This window comes from Ascaphus truei, chromosome 15 (genome assembly GCF_040206685.1).
Source record: "Ascaphus truei isolate aAscTru1 chromosome 15, aAscTru1.hap1, whole genome shotgun sequence".
In the NCBI taxonomy this organism is placed as follows: Eukaryota; Metazoa; Chordata; class Amphibia; order Anura; family Ascaphidae; genus Ascaphus; species Ascaphus truei.
In genome coordinates, this window is record NC_134497.1 from 51,999,995 (window position 1) to 52,010,741 (window position 10,747).

The 10,747-nt window shown below is 66.7% G+C and overlaps 1 protein-coding gene across 1 annotated transcript in view; it reads right to left on the bottom strand.

Annotated features, from left to right (window-relative positions):
* Window positions 1-9,365, bottom strand: part of YWHAB (tyrosine 3-monooxygenase/tryptophan 5-monooxygenase activation protein beta) — a 35,832-nt gene extending 26,467 nt beyond the window's left edge. The window contains exon 1 of the mRNA XM_075572595.1: window positions 9,218-9,365. The gene's annotated coding sequence lies outside the window, so the exon portion shown is untranslated. The remainder of the gene's footprint in view (window positions 1-9,217) is intronic.
* Window positions 9,366-10,747: the final 1,382 nt, after the last annotated feature.

The following is a 10,747-nucleotide window of genomic DNA, read 5'->3' on the forward strand; positions in this document are numbered from 1 at the left end:
AGAGAGGCGAGATGAGAGAGAGAGTGAGGCGAGATGAGAGAGAGAGTGAGGCGAGATGAGAGAGAGAGTGAGGCGAGATGAGAGAGAGAGTGAGGCGAGATGAGAGAGAGAGTGAGGCGAGATGAGAGAGAGAGTGAGGCGAGATGAGAGAGAGAGTGAGGCGAGATGAGAGAGAGTGAGGCGAGATGAGAGAGAGTGAGGCGAGATGAGAGAGAGTGAGGCGAGATGAGAGAGAGTGAGGCGAGATGAGAGAGAGTGAGGCGAGATGAGATAGAGTGAGGCGAGATGAGAGAGTGTGAGGCGAGATGAGAGAGAGTGAGACGAGATGAGAGAGAGTGAGGCGAGATGAGAGAGAGTGAGGCGAGATGAGAGAGAGTGAGACGAGATGAGAGAGAGTGAGGCGAGATGAGAGAGAGGCGAGATGAGAGGTGAGAGATCCTGGAGTGGTTTATACAAAATATAGAATGTAGTTTTTTTATAATAATAATATTTAAAGAATTACAGATTATTTAAACGGGTGACGCCTGCTAGAACCAAAATGAATCACGGAAGTGACTGGTTAAGAAGACTGACCCTCCTAGGACAGCGGCCTGTTTAAAAGGTTAGAGAGTCGATGGACACTTCGTACCGTGTAAGAATTTCCTTGGTAAACAGAGGTTTGAGGGGGGGGGGGTGGGTAACTCGAAGGCTGGGGCTGCGAGGCAGGGGGGGGCACGCAGGTCAAAAACTTTGTGCACCCCTGGTTTAACTAATGGTATAATAATGACTTTACAGATAAACAAGTAGCAGACACATTCAGTGGGCCAGTGGAGAGAAAGATTTTTCACAGGACACCAGTAAATTTTTACTTTCCAGGCGATTCAGGGTTTCTAAGGCTACAGCCCTGGTGTTGGCTACGGTATGTGCGGCGGACGTTGTGGCGTCGCGTGCATAGCTTAAATCCGCGATCTGCAGGGAGCGATGGGAGGCGCTGGGAGCGGGGCCTTAGCCTAAGACTGCGCTTATAGTGTCTTGTGATGGCGTCACGACGTCGCTCCAAAACAAATCAATTTACTCCGTCGCAAGCGCTTATAGTAAGCGCGACGGCGACGGAGCGACAAATTTTGATGACGGGTAAATTTGATTTTTTTTAGAGACAGTCGCCACATGTGACTGTCTAAACCAATCAAATTGCGAGGCCCGCCCCTTTCAGTGACGTCACTGGCCTTGTCACCAGCGACGTCGCTAAAAATCAAATTACAACTAACTTTCGCCAGTTGTGACGGGTGACGTCATCGGTCGCATTGCCAGCACTAGCAACGCGACAGATGATGTCACCCATCGCCACTAGCAAAAGTTGTCATTCGCTTTGCGGCGACGTCACGGGCGACCAGGTCGTTGATTGGTTCAGAAGCTGTCATGTGGCGACAGCCTCTGAAAAATCAAATTTGACCGGCTTCCAATTTTCGCTTACTATAAGCGCACGCAATGGCGGCAATACATTTGTTTTTGGGCGACGTCATGTCACCGGCACTATAAGCGCAGCCTTAGGAAGCCAAAAATAAACGTGTGTTTACCATCTATGTGGGACAGCCCCTTTCAATCTCAGTGACTGATGCCCTTTCTACAGACATGTGACACATATCAAGTCAGTTTATAAATAAGGTATCCTAAAATATGAGGGGGAGCTGCTCTCGCGTGAAGCAGAACCTGGTGCAGGCGCCAAACCCTCTCCAGCCAAGTGGGATGGTGGTGGAATCCCTGAAAACTTTGAGTGTCGGAGGGGTCAATATATCAGATATTTTTGTTTTGGCCTTAAACTTTTTTTTGTGTTACATCATTGAAATGAGGGAGACCCCAGGGTGCTGAATCTAGCTATTGTAAGCTCCGGGACCCCCTGTTCCCAGATAACCATTGGTGTAGATACAAGATTTGACGTTCCCTCCTGGGGAAACTTTGACCATCCAACCTCTTGGAATCAGCAAGACAACTCAATGCACGCAGCTTCCAATTGGCCGATAGAGGCGGCATATCGTTTACTTAACGAGGAACAGCGTGCCATTATCTCGGGGGCGTAGCATCGGAAATTCGTACTTAACTTTTTTTGTGGGATTGACACTTTAACTTATTAACCATGCCACTGTGTTTAGTTCAATTCATTTGTCATAGGCAGAAATTGCCCTTTAGCCGTCTATTTTACTAAGCAAGCAGTACATGGCTGCAGCTATATGAATAAAAATATGCACCTACTGTTAGCGACTGCACAGCAAAATAAACATAATACATAGCAATGTGTGGAGGCAAGCTTGCAATTAGTTACTGGACACACGCACACGTCTAAAATCAGATACTGTGCATCTAAACGCATCACTTCTCTAACGGGCATCAAACATTATACTCATTAAAATGTAGTCAGATCACAAAACACTATACCAGGAGTGGCTAACTCCAGTCGTCAAGGGCCACCAACAAGCCAGGTGAACCACTTCTGCTGAAGCAGGGGTATCCTTAAAACTGTTGGTGGCTCCTGAGGACTGGAGTTGGTCACTCCTGCACTATACTGTTTACTTACAAGGAATCACATAGGAAGTGAAATGTCATCTGTTTGTGCCGTCCTGTAACATTGCCATCACAGACAATAGTATATAGAATGCCTTCGAATAACATGCATCCTCATACAGGGCCTGACAATCTCAAGCACTACACGTGATGAAGAAAAGCTCTCTGTGCGTGTAGGGGATACCACAAGGTAAAGTCAACATCTGCATTATTATACAATTACAAGGATGGTTCAGGCTATTTCCAGCATTGGCTCTGAACAGATTCTCTACAACAGGGGAGGCCAACGCCAGTCCTCAAGGGTCACCAACAGGACAGGTTTTCAGGATATCCCTGCATCAGCACAGGCAGGAATAGCCTGAAAACCTGATCTGTTGGTGCCGTGAGGACTGGAGTTGGCCACACCTGCCATACTGAATATCAGCAGAGATAAAGCCAATCACCCATCCCCCACCTCCTCGCCCTCCAGGGCCCCGTCACCCCATCCGAGATCCCATTTGCCTCTCCTGCATCTTTACTCCTGCCCTACCATGACTTGTGTGCATTTAGCAATCAGCTGACCAAGGGACAAAAAACAAACCATACGGCACTCCTAGAAGTACAAGGGATCTGTATACAAACAGCACTGTTTACAGTCTATTGTATGCATAAACCACGATACCTCTCAGCAATACTTCCTGCAACAAAAGTCACATTGCCCAGGATTCCCATTGCAAATAAACAGCGACCATAAGGCCTGGGACATAGTAAATGTAAGCTCGCTGAGGCGCGCTCCTGCTCTGCCTCGCCTGCTGAAAATGGAGCTTTTTCCTGTCCTTGCAGGCGAGGCAGTTAGCGCACTCTGGGGGCGGGGCTAGTCCCTCGCTCCCATTGGATGTGAGCGGTCACGTGACCGCAGGGCGGGCGGGGGGGGGGGGAGTTTGGGCACGGCGGGCGGGGGGGGAGTTTGGGCACGGCGGGCGGGGGGGGAGTTTGGGCACGGCGGGCGGGGGGGGAGTTTGGGCACGGCGGGCGGGGGGGGAGTTTGGGCACGGCGGGCGGGGGGGGGAGTTTGGGCACGGCGGGCGGGGGGGGAGTTTGGGCACGGCGGGCGGGGGGGGAGTTTGGGCACGGCGGGCGGGGGGGGAGTTTGGGCACACAGGGCGGGGGGGGAGTTTGGGCACACAGGGCGGGGGGGGAGTTTGGGCACGGCGGGCGGGGGGGGAGTTTGGGCACGGCGGGCGGGGGGGGAGTTTGGGCACGGCGGGCGGGGGGGAGTTTGGGCACGGCGGGCGGGGGGGAGTTTGGGCACGGCGGGCGGGGGGGAGTTTGGGCACGGCGGGCGGGGGGGAGTTTGGGCACGGCGGGCGGGGGGGAGTTTGGGCAGACAGGGCGGGGGGGAGTTTGGGCAGACAGGGCGGGGGGGAGTTTGGGCAGACAGGGCGGGGGGGAGTTTGGGCAGACAGGGCGGGGGGGAGTTTGGGCAGACAGGGCGGGGGGGAGTTTGGGCAGACAGGGCGGGGGGGAGTTTGGGCAGACAGGGCGGGGGGGAGTTTGGGCAGACAGGGCGGGGGGGAGTTTGGGCAGACAGGGCGGGGGGGGAGTTTGGGCAGACAGGGCGGGGGGGGAGTTTGGGCAGACAGGGCGGGGGGGAGTTTGGGCAGACAGGGCGGGGGGGAGTTTGGGCAGACAGGGCGGGGGGGAGTTTGGGCAGACAGGGCGGGGGGGAGTTTGGGCAGACAGGGCGGGGGGGGAGTTTGGGCAGACAGGGCGGGGGGGAGTTTGGGCAGACAGGGCGGGGGGGGAGTTTGGACACACAGGGCGGGGGGGGGAGTTTGGGCACACAGGGCGGGGGGGGAGTTTGGGCACACAGGGCGGGGGGGGAGTTTGGGCACACAGGGCGGGGGGGGAGTTTGGGCACACAGGGCGGGGGGGGAGTTTGGGCACACAGGGCGGGGGGGAGTTTGGGCAAACCGGGCGGGGGGGAGTTTGGGCAAACCGGGCGGGGGGGAGTTTGGGCAAACCGGGCGGGTGGGGGGGGAGTTTGGGCAAACCGGGCGGGTGGGGGGGGGGAGTTTGGGCAAACCGGGCGGGTGGGGGGGGAGTTTGGGCAAACCGGGCGGGTGGGGGGGGAGTTTGGGCAAACCGGGCGGGTGGGGGGGAGTTTGGGCAAACCGGGCGGGTGGGGAGGAGTTTGGGCAAACCGGGCGGGTGGGGGGGGGGGGAGTTTGGGCAAACCGGCGGGTGGGGGGGGGGGGGAGTTTGGGCAAACCGGGCGGGTGGGGGGAGTTTGGGCAAACCGGGCGGGTGGGGGGGGGGGGAGTTTGGGCAAACCGGGCGGGTGGGGGGAGTTTGGGCACACAGGGCGGGAGGGAGGGGGGAGTTTGGGCACACAGGGCGGGAGGGAGGGGGGAGTTTGGGCACACAGGGCTGGAGGGAGGGGGGAGTTTGGGCACACAGGGCTGGAGGGAGGGGGGGAGTTTGGGCACACAGGGCTGGAGGGAGGGGGGAGTTTGGGCACACAGGGCGGGAGGGGGGAGTTTGGGCACACAGGGCGGGAGGGGGGAGTTTGGGCACACAGGGCGGGAGGGGGGAGTTTGGGCGGGAGGGGGGAGTTTGGGCACACAGGGCGGGAGGGGGGAGTTTGGGCACACAGGGCGGGAGGGGGGAGTTTGGGCACGGCGGGCGGGAGGGGGGAGTTTGGGCACGGCGGGCGGGAGGGGGGAGTTTGGGCACGGCGGGCGGGAGGGGGGAGTTTGGGCACGGCGGGCGGGAGGGGGGAGTTTGGGCACGGCGGGCGGGAGGGGGGAGTTTGGGCACGGCGGGCGGGAGGGGGAGTTTGGGCACGGCGGGCGGGAGGGGGGAGTTTGGGCACGGCGGGCGGGAGGGGGGAGTTTGGGCACGGCGGGCGGGAGGGGGGGAGTTTGGGCACGGCGGGCGGGGGGAGTTTGGGCACGGCGGGCGGGGGGGAGTTTGGGCACGGCGGGCGGGGGGGAGTTTGGGCACGGCGGGCGGGGGGGAGTTTGGGCACGGCGGGCGGGGGGGAGTTTGGGCACGGCGGGCGGGGGGAGTTTGGGCACGGCGGGGGGGAGTTTGGGCAGACAGGGCGGGGGGGAGTTTGGGGCAGACAGGGCGGGGGGGAGTTTGGGCAGACAGGGCGGGGGGGAGTTTGGGCAGACAGGGCGGGGGGGAGTTTGGGCAGACAGGGCGGGGGGGAGTTTGGGCAAACCGGGCGGGTGGGGGGGAGTTTGGGCAAACCGGGCGGGTGGGGGGGGAGTTTGGGCAAACCGGGCGGGTGGGGGGGGGGGGAGTTTGGGCAAACCGGGCGGGTGGGGGGGGAGTTTGGGCAAACCGGGCGGGTGGGGGGGGGAGTTTGGGCACACGGGGTGGGAGGGAAGGGGGGAGTTTGGGCACACGGGGTGGGAGGGAAGGGGGAGTTTGGGCACACGGGGTGGGAGGGAGGGGGGAGTTTGGGCACACGGGGTGGGAGGGAGGGGGGAGTTTGGGCACACGGGGTGGGAGGGAGGGGGGAGTTTGGGCACACGGGGTGGGAGGGAGGAGGGGAGTTTGGGCACACAGGGCGGGAGGGAGGGGGGAGTTTGGGCACACAGGGCGGGAGGGAGGGGGGAGTTTGGGCACACAGGGCGGGAGGGAGGGGGGAGTTTGGGCACACAGGGCGGGGGGGAGTTTGGGCACACAGGGCGGGAGGGAGGGGGGGAGTTTGGGCACACAGGGCGGGAGGGAGGGGGGAGTTTGGGCACACAGGGCGGGAGGGAGGGGGGAGTTTGGGCACACAGGGCGGGGAGGGAGGGGGGAGTTTGGGCACACAGGGCGGGAGGGAGGGGGGAGTTTGGGCACACAGGGCGGGAGGGAGGGGGGAGTTTGGGCACACAGGGCGGGAGGGAGGGGGGAGTTTGGGCACACAGGGCGGGGGGGAGTTTGGGCACACAGGGCGGGGGGGAGTTTGGGCACACAGGGCGGGGGGAGTTTGGGCACACAGGGCGGGGGGGAGTTTGGGCACACAGGGCGGGGGGAGTTTGGGCACACAGGGCGGGGGGGAGTTTGGGCACACAGGGCGGGGGGGAGTTTGGGCACACAGGGCGGGGGGGAGTTTGGGCACACAGGGCGGGGGGGAGTTTGGGCACACAGGGCGGGGGGAGTTTGGGCACACAGGGCGGGGGGAGTTTGGGCACACAGGGCGGGGGGGAGTTTGGGCACACAGGGCGGGGGGGAGTTTGGGCACACAGGGCGGGGGGGAGTTTGGGCACACAGGGCGGGGGGGGAGTTTGGGCACACAGGGCGGGGGGAGTTTGGGCACACAGGTCGGGGGGAGTTTGGGCACACAGGGCGGGGGGGAGTTTGGGCACACAGGGCGGGGGGGAGTTTGGGCACACAGGGCGGGGGGGAGTTTGGGCACACAGGGCGGGGGGGAGTTTGGGCACACAGGGCGGGGGGGAGTTTGGGCACACAGGGCGGGGGGGAGAAAGGCCGGGCACACAGGGTTAAGGCCGGGCACGCAGGGCGGGTGGGGGGGGGAGAAAGGCCGGGCACGCAGGGCGGGTGGGGGGGGGAGAAAGGCCGGGCACACAGGGCGGGTGGGGGGGGGGAGGCCGGCAACACAGGGCGGGTGGGGGGGGAGGCCGGGTACACAGGGCGGGTGGGGGGGGAGGCCGGGTACACAGGGCGGGTGGGGGGAGGCCGGGTACACAGGGCGGGTGGGGGGGGGGGGGGAGGCCGGGCACACAGGGCGGGTGGGGGAGGCCGGGCACACAGGGCGGGTGGAGGGGGGAGGGGGAAGGCCGGGCACAGAGGTCGGGTGGGGGGGGGAGAAAGGCCGGGCACACAGGGTTAAGGCCGGGCATGCAGGGCGGGGTGGGGGAGGAGAAAGGCCGGGCATGCAGGGCGGGTGGGGGAGGAGAAAGGCCGGGCACGCAGGGCGGGTGGGGGAGGAGAAAGGCCGGGCACACAGGGCGGGTGGGGGGGGGAGAAAGGCCGGGCACACAGGGCGGGTGGGGGGGGGGAGAAAGGCCGGGCACACAGGGCGGGTGGGGGGGGGAGAAAGGCCGGGCACACAGGGCGGGTGGGGGGGGGGAGAAAGGCCGGGCACACAGGGCGGGTGGGGGGGGGGAGAAAGGCCGGGCACACAGGGCGGGTGGGGGGGGGAGAAAGGCCGGCACACAGGGCGGGTGGGGGGGGGAGAAAGGCCGGGCGGGGGGGGGGAGAAAGGCCGGGCGGGGGGGGGGAGAAAGGCCGGGCACACAGGGCGGGTGGGGGGGGGGAGAAAGGCCGGGCACACAGGGCGGGTGGGGGGGGAAGAAAGGCCGGGCACACAGGGCGGGTGGGGGGGGAAGAAAGGCCGGGCACACAGGGCGGGTGGGGGGGGAAGAAAGGCCGGGCACACAGGGCGGGTGGGGGGGGGAAGAAAGGCGGGCACACAGGGCGGGTGGGGGGGGGAGGCCGGGTACACAGGGCGGGTGGGGGGGGGGAGGCCGGGCACACAGGGCGGGTGGGGGGGGGAGGCCGGGCACACAGGGCGGGTGGGAGGCCGGGCACACAGGGCGGGTGGGGGGGGGGGGAGGCCGGGCACACAGGGCGGGTGGGGGGGGAGAAAGGCCGGGCGGGGGGGGGGAGAAAGGCCGGGCGGGGGGGGGGAGAAAGGCCGGGCACACAGGGCGGGTGGGGGGGGGGGGAGAAAGGCCGGGCACACAGGGCGGGTGGGGGGGGGAAGAAAGGCCGGGCACACAGGGCGGGTGGGGGGGGAAGAAAGGCCGGGCACACAGGGCGGGTGGGGGGGGAAGAAAGGCCGGGCACACAGGGCGGGTGGGGGGGGAAGAAAGGCGGGCACACAGGGCGGGTGGGGGGGGGAGGCCGGGCACACAGGGCGGGTGGGGGGGGGGGAGGCCGGGCACACAGGGCGGGTGGGGGGGGGAGGCCGGGTACACAGGGCGGGTGGGGGGGGGGAGGCCGGGCACACAGGGCGGGTGGGGGGGGGAGGCCGGGCACACAGGGCGGGTGGGGGGGGGAGGCCGGGCACACAGGGCGGGTGGGAGGCCGGGCACACAGGGCGGGTGGGGGGGGGGGAGGCCGGGCACACAGGGCGGGTGGGGGGGGGGAGGGCCGGGCACACAGGGCGGGTGGGGGGGGGGGAGGCCGGGCACACAGGGCGGGTGGGGGGGGGGAGGCCGGGCACACAGGGCGGGTGGGGGGGGGGGGAGGCCGGGCACACAGGGCGGGTGGGGGGGGGAGGCCGGGCACACAGGGCGGGTGGGGGGGGGGAGGCCGGGCACACAGGGCGGGTGGGGGGGGGGGAGGCCGGGCACACAGGGCGGGTGGGGGGGGGGGAGGCCGGGCACACAGGGCGGGTGGGGGGGGGGGGAGGCCGGGCACACAGGGCGGGTGGGGGGGGGGGGAGGCCGGGCACACATGGCGGGTGGGGGGGGGGGAGGCCGGGCACACAGGGCGGGTGGGGGGGGGGAGGCCGGGAACACAGGGCGGGTGGGGGGGGGGAGGCCGGGCACACAGGGCGGGTGGGGGGGGGAGGCCGGGCACACAGGGCGGGTCGTGGGGGGCGAGGCCACTGGAGGGATGGCTCATGCAGGGAGCGGGGTGGAGGTCGCGCCAGGTTCCCTCTTCTCCCTGACCGAGGCGCAGAGACCTCTCCCCCCCCGCAGTCCTCCTCCCTGCACGGCTCCCCCCGCACCTTGCGAGCCGCGAACACTGCGATGACACTTGGAGTTGAACACGGGCGAGCTCAGGATCCCTTCTCTACGCGTCACTTCCGCTCCGAGCCGCTGCACTTCCGCCTCACTTCCGCTTCCTTGAAACCCCACCCATTTTGCGCGAGAGCGTTTCACGGGATTCGCTGAGTGCGGGTTCCGGAGTGGGGGCCCGGTGACATCACTGGCGCCATGGTAACGGGGAGGTGACGTCAGCTGAGGGAGAGCGGGCGAAGGGTGAGGGTTCTGTCTGGGCGGGAAGGGGAGAGAGGGAGATGCGTAGGGGAGAGAGGGAGATGCGTGTGTGAGAAACAAACACCGCTGGGGGGGGGGTCAGAGAGACGGGGGGGGGGGGGGGGGGGGTCAGAGAGACGGGGGGGGGGGGGGAGACGGGGGGGGGGGTCAGAGAGACGGGGGGGGGGGGGGTCAGAGAGACGGGGGGGGGGGGGGTCAGAGAGACGGGGGGGGGGGGGGGGTCAGAGAGACGGGGGGGGGGGGGGGGTCAGAGAGACGGGGGGGGGGGGGGTCAGAGAGGACGGGGGGGGGGGGGGGGTCAGAGAGACGGGGGGGGGGGGAGGGGGGGTCAGAGAGACGGGGGGGGGGGTCAGAGAGACGGGGGGGGGGGGTCAGAGAGACGGGGGGGGGGGGGTCAGAGAGACGGGGGGGGGGTCAGAGAGACGGGGGGGGGGTCAGAGAGACGGGGGGGGGGGGTCAGAGAGACGGGGGGGGGGGGTCAGAGAGACGGGGGGGGGGTCAGAGAGACGGGGGGGGGGGGGTCAGAGAGACGGGGGGGGGGGGTCAGAGAGGACGGGGGGGGGTCAGAGAGACGGGGGGGGGTCAGAGAGACGGGGGGGGGTCAGAGAGGACGGGGGGGGGGTCAGAGAGACGGGAGGGGGGGGGGGTCAGAGAGCGGGAGGGGGTGTCAGTGAGGCAGGGGTGGGGGGTCAGTGAGGCAGGGGGGGGGGGGTCAGTGAGGCAGGGGGGGGGGCGTCAGTGAGGCAGGGGGGGGGGGTCAGTGAGGCAGGGGGGGGGGGTCAGTGAGGCAGGGGGGGGGTCAGTGAGGCAGGGGGGGGGGTCAGTGAGGCAGGGGGGGGGGTCAGTGAGGCAGGGGGGGGGGTCAGTGAGGCAGGGGGGGGGTCAGTGAGGCAGAGGGGGGGGGGGTCAGTGAGGCAGAGGGGGGGGGTCAGTGAGGCAGAGGGGGGGGGGTCAGTGAGGCAGAGGGGGGGGGGTCAGTGAGGCAGAGGGGGGGGGGGTCAGTGAGGCAGAGGGGGGGGGGGTCAGTGAGGCAGAGGGGGGGGGGGTCAGTGAGGCAGAGGGGGGGGGGGTCAGTGAGGCAGAGGGGGGGGGGGTCAGTGAGGCAGAGGGGGGGGGGGTCAGTGAGGCAGAGGGGAGGGGGTCAGTGAGGCAGAGGGGGAGGGGGTCAGTGAGGCAGAGGGGGAGGGGGGTCAGTGAGGCAGAGGGGGGGGGTCAGTGAGGCAGAGGGGGGGGGGTCAGTGAGCAGAGGGAGGGTCAGT